The sequence below is a fragment of the Nicotiana tabacum genome, chromosome 3, assembly GCF_000715075.1.
Source record: "Nicotiana tabacum cultivar K326 chromosome 3, ASM71507v2, whole genome shotgun sequence".
In the NCBI taxonomy this organism is placed as follows: Eukaryota; Viridiplantae; Streptophyta; class Magnoliopsida; order Solanales; family Solanaceae; genus Nicotiana; species Nicotiana tabacum.
In genome coordinates, this window is record NC_134082.1 from 60,793,291 (window position 1) to 60,800,223 (window position 6,933).

The 6,933-nt window shown below is 36.8% G+C and overlaps 1 non-coding gene across 1 annotated transcript; it reads right to left on the minus strand.

The window, feature by feature from the left end:
• Positions 1-6,849: 6,849 nt before the first annotated feature.
• On the minus strand, positions 6,850-6,933 carry TRNAL-CAA (transfer RNA leucine (anticodon CAA)). Its single transcript has one exon. It is a non-coding gene; the product is annotated as a tRNA-Leu (tRNA).

Below are 6,933 nucleotides of genomic sequence, written 5' to 3' on the forward strand. Positions count from 1 at the left end.
GCTCATATACTTGCTTTAGGGAAGTGTCTTCTTGAATGAACTTTAAAGGGTATTCTTCTGTTGTCCATTCTATTATTGCCCGAATGATATCTCTGAAATTCTCACGATGGAGACTATTACCAAATCTTCTGATCCCTAATTCATGTTCAGTTTATCTTCTTCACTAACCCATATTGATTTCTATTACTCCGGGTGTCTAACTTAGCCTTCTGGTAATCACGTTCGAGTCACCAACTCATTTCTCGAAATGAGGGTATGACTTTATGGCTTATACTCTTTTATTGTCTCAAGGTCAGTTTCCTCTTGTATTTTCCTTCACTGAATATAGACTCTGTCATCCTGTCATATTTTGATTTAACGTTATCAATCATTTATCACATCTTACTCATAATGCTTCATTTACTCTCTTCTTATTCTCCTACAAATATTTCTGTCTATCACCTTATTCTGAAAACTTCAACAAAACACTCTTTCGCTTTTAGCTATCCTTACTCCATCCATTGGATCTTCGGGTTGCATAACATTCTCTCTTTACTAGGGACATGAACCATACTAAAGTAAATATTTATCCCGTCTAGGATTCCAGTGCCTATCTTCTTAATTTCCTGAACATTCTTGTATTTATATCTAACTGTACTTATTCTAGAGTGCACTACCTGGATGTCTCACAAGGAGAACTACCATCACATTTGCAATATCCTTCGAAAATGTCAGCTAATGCTAATAATCCATCCACTATTTTGGGTTACTGTAACCCCAACTAGATCCTGGTATCCCATCATTCTCTTGAACTATATCTATTAGCTCCCATATGGCATAAATGAGATGGGTGTGGTCAATTGTGTATATTTGTGTTACTGTTGAAAGTAACTCAGAATGCTTATATTTCTCTGACTGAATTATAAATGCTGATAATTTTCACTAACTAGGTACCTCGTACCATTGTTCACCTTACTTCTTTTATTTGTTGAAACTTGTATCTACCTTCTGATTCTCTCATTTCTTTTTACCATATGGCTAGATAGATATTCAGGCCTTAAGGCTCCTTATGAAGAAGCTTACACGTTTTAGTACACGCATGGTCTACTGAAGACTTTACATTTACTCATCATAAGCATGAAGCAAAATCGAGTTCCTATGACTCAACTCTTCCACAACCACATTTAAGCTCTTACCAACTGTCTTTCTGGATGTAGGTATCATTGTATTACGAATAAAGTAAAACTTAGAAGTTTGAATTCTTACAACTGAGCTCTACCACACGATCTAGAGTAAGAAGAAAGAGTGATAGTCCTAAATGCCTTATAGCCTCCTGCTTATAAGTGTGGTGCATAACACACCCACAAACAAGACTCTACTAGATACAGCTTGTAGACTCCCTAAGATAGAACTGTTCTGATACCAATTTTGTCACCACCCAAACCGAAGGGCCGCGATGGGCACTTGGTGCCTAACTCAACCGAGTACCAACGTAACATAGCCTTCTTATTATACTATCACGGGTAAATGAGCCGAAAAGGCCATCATGAGATAACCAAAATTAAATATAAAAGAATACTCGACATAGGACGACCCAACATGGTATACAAACTTATACATGTGACATACGCTCCTATAAGACCAAAATGATCATTTGTTCACTTAAAACATAGGTCGACAATGCCATACAACCATCCATATACATGACAAATGTTTACAAGCCTCTAAGAGCATATAAACATGATAAAGGCCAGGACAGGGACCCGCCATACCACTCAATACATGCAAAAAACATACTGACCAAATAGGCAACTCCGGAGCAAGTGGAGTGCACCAACACCTTCCGCTAAGTTGACAACCTACTAGGTTGATTGTTACCCTATCTATTAGTACATGCGGGCAAGAAACGCAGCATCCCCAGGAAAAAGGGACGTCAGTACAAATAATATACCGAGTATGTAAGGCATGAAAAGTAGTATATAAAAGACATGAAAGAAACATGGAGTAAAGGACTCGACCTGTATGTCTGAAAAGCTATGTAAATCATGAAACATTTATAATGACATACCTATGCGTATAATATCATACCATGCATAGGTATATGCGTACATAATATCAACAAGCCTCTGAGGGCATCCCATCATATCATCTCAGCTATTGTGGGAGAAATTATCAACGTATACTAACTGATCAGGTGGTGGTGCGTACATAACGCCATAAAATTTTTCCATATCCCATATAAATATAATATACGCGTATATAATGTCATCTGGTCATGGGTCAATGTACATGTATAAATGAATGCAATGCATAAAGAAGTAAGTCAATAAGATCTCTCGGAATGTAATAAGATCAATATGCCTTCGTTTAATATCACGAAATAAACTTTATAAACTTACGTATTTTCTGAGACCCATGAATAGACGATATAATAATAGGACACATAGGGAATCTAGAACATAAGCACCCCTATTACTTCTAAGAATAAAGTCATTTATGAAAGTTGCGCGTTTGCTTATTTTATTTGTATCATATGGATCATGCCAAAAGGAAAGAAGGGATAGCCTTAACTTAACTTTGCAATTTTCTCTCCAATCGTCAGCCAAGCTCAATATGATCTTGTTACGTCTACAATGAGTAAACAGACTTCGTCGTCATCACATAAACGTTGTAACTATCATATGTCAAATCAAATATTCCACAAGAAAACGGACAACACCTCCCTTATTTGTACTACATCCTATAAGTTACTAAAAGCCACCAAATAGCCCAAACAACAATAATATAATACACAATAAGCCCTCCAATAACTTTAACAACCATTTTGAGTGGCAAGCTCGATTTACGATTAACCAAAAATAGTTTGAATTCAATTCCTATTCCATGAATATGTATACAACATCTATAACATCATATTTATGCTTACCATATCATTTTTAGCCCAAAACATCATAAGAATAATCTTCAAAAATAGTCCACACTCCTAGCATCTTAACCTTTATCGTCAACCTCTTATTTTTCATGTTATCTTCTTCAATCAGCTTAATTAGCACATAGATAATCTCAAAAACAACAACCATAACATAATAATACTATTTATAACTATTTCTAGACACAACAAACTATATATGTAGCCTCAACACAACCTACAAAAAGGGATAATGATTCCTTATACCATGTCAATTACTATCTTGTAGATTTCCTCTCCAACAACTCAACCAGCACATGATTATCCTTAAGCACAATCAAGAACATGATTTAATTTCCTTAGGCAGTAGACACAACTTGAAACCCTCAGCTGAAGATTTTCTAGTTCTAGTATAACTGCACCTGCAGAGCATTAGGCGCTGGTGCGGAGCCACAAAGGCGGCAGTGTCATCGCAGAAGCGAGAAAAGGAGCTAGGCATGAGGATCGCATGTGCGGGTGCTTGGACGCACCTGCACAATCGCAGATACGATTCAAGTGCACAGAAGCGCGATAGCAGAAGAGGCTTAAGGACCGCGGGTGCGACGTTTTGCTGAGTCAGGCCGTTTCACAGAAACGAGGATTTATCACAAAAGCGGTGGTCACAAATGCGACAATTTGACTGCAAATACGCTATAGCTGGGCAGAGTTATAAAAATTGAGGTTTTGGTTCTTTCTCCATATTTTGAGATGTGGGACTCGGATTGAGACGATTTTTGAAGAAAATTTCATCACAAGGATTGGGATAAGTGTTCTCTACTCAGTTTTAATTACATTTCATGAATCTATCTTTATTTTTGACAATTGGTTGGTGAATTCCAAAGAGAAATTAGGGGTTTTGTCCTAAAGTTTCATAATATGAATTTTTGAGTTTTGGTCACTGATTTGGGGTCGAATTTTAGAGAAACTAGTATAGTTGGACTCATAATTTAATGGGTTATCGGATTTTATAAGTTTTGTCAGGTTCCGAGGTACGGGCCCGGGTGTGATTTTTGGCCGGATTTGGGATTTGATGTAGGATTCGATCTTTATCATTTGTAATTATTTCCTTGGGCTTTATCTGATGTATTTGAGTTGCTTTTGGCTAGTTGTAAGTCGTTCGGAGGTCGCTACGCACATGATGGCATTTTCGGAGTATCGCTTGGCTTGCTCGATGTTGGAATTGGCTTATTTAAGATAAGTAATTCTTCTAAATTAGTGTTGAGGGTATGAAACCCCAAATTACGTGTTGTGATTGGTATTGAAGTGAAACACATGTTAGGTAACGAGCGTGTAGGCGTGAACCCTGTGAATTGTGATGTCGTTGTTTCTATGGCACTATATAGTGGCCCTATTTTTGTTGATATATGTGTTTTCACCATGTGATAAGTAACTGAGCTATAAATCATGCTAGATATCATGTTTAGGCTTTATTCTGATATTGTTAGGACACATAGTGATAGTTGCATGCTGTCATCTCACTGATTTCATTGATATTTTGTACTCAGTCATATTCGTGCATTTATATCATGTCTCAGTTGTTACTTATTGATACATTATATCATTGTTCTGGGTCAGTTTTCATGACATTGTGAGCCCATGGGTGAGACTGGAGAGATTGATGACTGAGTGAGCCTGAGAGCCTGATTATGAGTGACATTATGGGATCGGGCTGCACGCCGCAGCGGTTATATTGATGATTATGATAGGGCTTGGGCTGAATGAGCCCCTCTGGAGTCTATACACAGCCCCAGTGAGCGCAGATGATATTATTGAGGGTTGAATTTCCCTGGACATGGATTTGTCCGAAGCACTTGATATCTGGAGATGGATTTCTCCACAGGGTTGGATTGCCCTTTTTTCTCAGTACTGGATTACTTATAGTCAGTGTTGTATATGTTCCGGGATGGATTTTCCTGGGTCGTACGGGCCATATACAATACCAAGTAGTTGAGCATGATGAGTGGAAAGTGTGAGACAGTGAGATTGAGTACTCTGAGAGTGTGAGTATATGATTCATCTCTCAGATACATGGCATTGGTATGCATATGAGACATACATGCATAGAGACACATTTTCCTCATGTTGTACGGTATCACATCATTCATGACTTTTTACACACATTGGTATGTGGTCATAGAGATGTATCTCATACTTGCTATCGGGAAAGAAAATAAAGCATCTTATTTATTGTGAAAAGATTTTTTTTTTAAAATTACAATTTTCAAACTATCTCATAGTTTACAACGATTTAGGTAAAGAATTTTGAGTTTTCACTGATATTATTGAAAAGCGGAACTATTTTTTTGAAAAACTGTGAAAAAACTGAGCATTTTATCTCTAAGTTGCTTCCTTATTCATATGCTCTACGTTGTTATGAACTGTTGTTGGCTATTGGTGTTGGACCCGGCCTGTATTCCAGCTCGTCACTACTTTTAACCTAAGGTTGAGTTTGTTACTTATTGAGTATATGGGGTCGGTTGTACTCATACTACACTTCATATACATTGCGTGCAGATTTCAAATGTCGATGTTGTTGTGTTCGACTGGAGCTGGATTGGAAGATGTACCTGCATCCTTGTTGTAGCTCCCTCTTGTTCACAGTAGCCGTAGATTTATAAAATTATGTGCTATTCAAACAGAAGATATATTTGCTTCATATCAGCTTTGTAAATTCTATTCTTAGAAGCTCATGATTTGTACTACTAGTCCTTGAGAAATGTATAAGATTCAGAGAAATTCCTTTGTTTAATTGTCTTATTATTATTATTGGAATTGGATAGTTATTTAGCTGGCTTATCTAGCTGGTTGGGTTAGGTGCCATCACGACTAGTGGATTTTGGGCCGTGACAATTTCTTCCAAACAGATATTGTTATATTGATAGATGCAATTCACTCTTTTAGATGCTCGTGATACTGTGATACTAGGTTTTGGGCATTGCTAGACAGTTGTGGTCGTGTTAAGACCTCGTTTCGTATATTTGTATCTTTATATCGATTTTGAGACTGTTTTTGCTTTTATGTTTTATCACCACTCTATTATTAACTTAATAAATCGGCTTATGTTATTGTTATTGTGTGTTAGCTTGGCTAGCAAACAAGTTAGGCGCCATCGCGATCTTTGGTGGGATTTTGGATTGTAATCCAGGTATGTAATTACTTTTATTCCATTCTATCTATCGTTTCTACTTGGATCGTTATAGTTCATTAGAAGCATAAATTTAAGAATCAAATCTTATATATCAAAATATTTTTGAGTTGATGTGATTACTTCTTATTCCCATTAGTTTCCTTTATATCTGCGCAACCTCAGGACTCGGCAACCTGTGTCTTGTCAATCTAACCTTGGCCTTAATATACTCTTCTATTGTCCCTAACAGATTAAAACAAAAGCCTGGGTATCTAAATTTTAAGAGATTTCGGGATATAAGCTATTTTGAACAAAAGGTTTAAAAAAGTAAATCAGCAATATGAAATATATGGATAAACAAAAACGATACCTCAATTGACAAAAGAAAACACGTCGCAGAATTTAGCCTTATCATGAAAGAATGGAAGAGACATGAATGAACGAACTACATTACAAGTGTAAAGTGAAAGTCTTGTTAAAAGTTAAAAAATAAAAAATAAAAATAGACTTAGCTGAATTTTTTCATTCAAAAAGGTTAGTCTAGCTTAGTAATATGATCCCTATATAAGGAAACTGAGTCCGAAAGGAAACTGAGTCCGACTGAATTCAAAGTATGAGGGAGTTTTAAAGATGAAAGAAAGTTAGCGTTGTAAGGGTAACACCCCCTTAAATGGTACGAAAAGCAAGACAGTATAAATCTATGTTCGACCAATTAATTAAGGGAACAAAAAGCAAGAGAGTGGTGAATAAATCTGTTAATATATAGAGAGTAAAAGATGAGAAAAGAGCAGCAAAATGTCAGAAGTGGGATTTGAACCCACGCCCTCTCACGAAGACCAGAACTTGAGTCTGGCGCCTTAGACCACTCGGCCATCCTGAC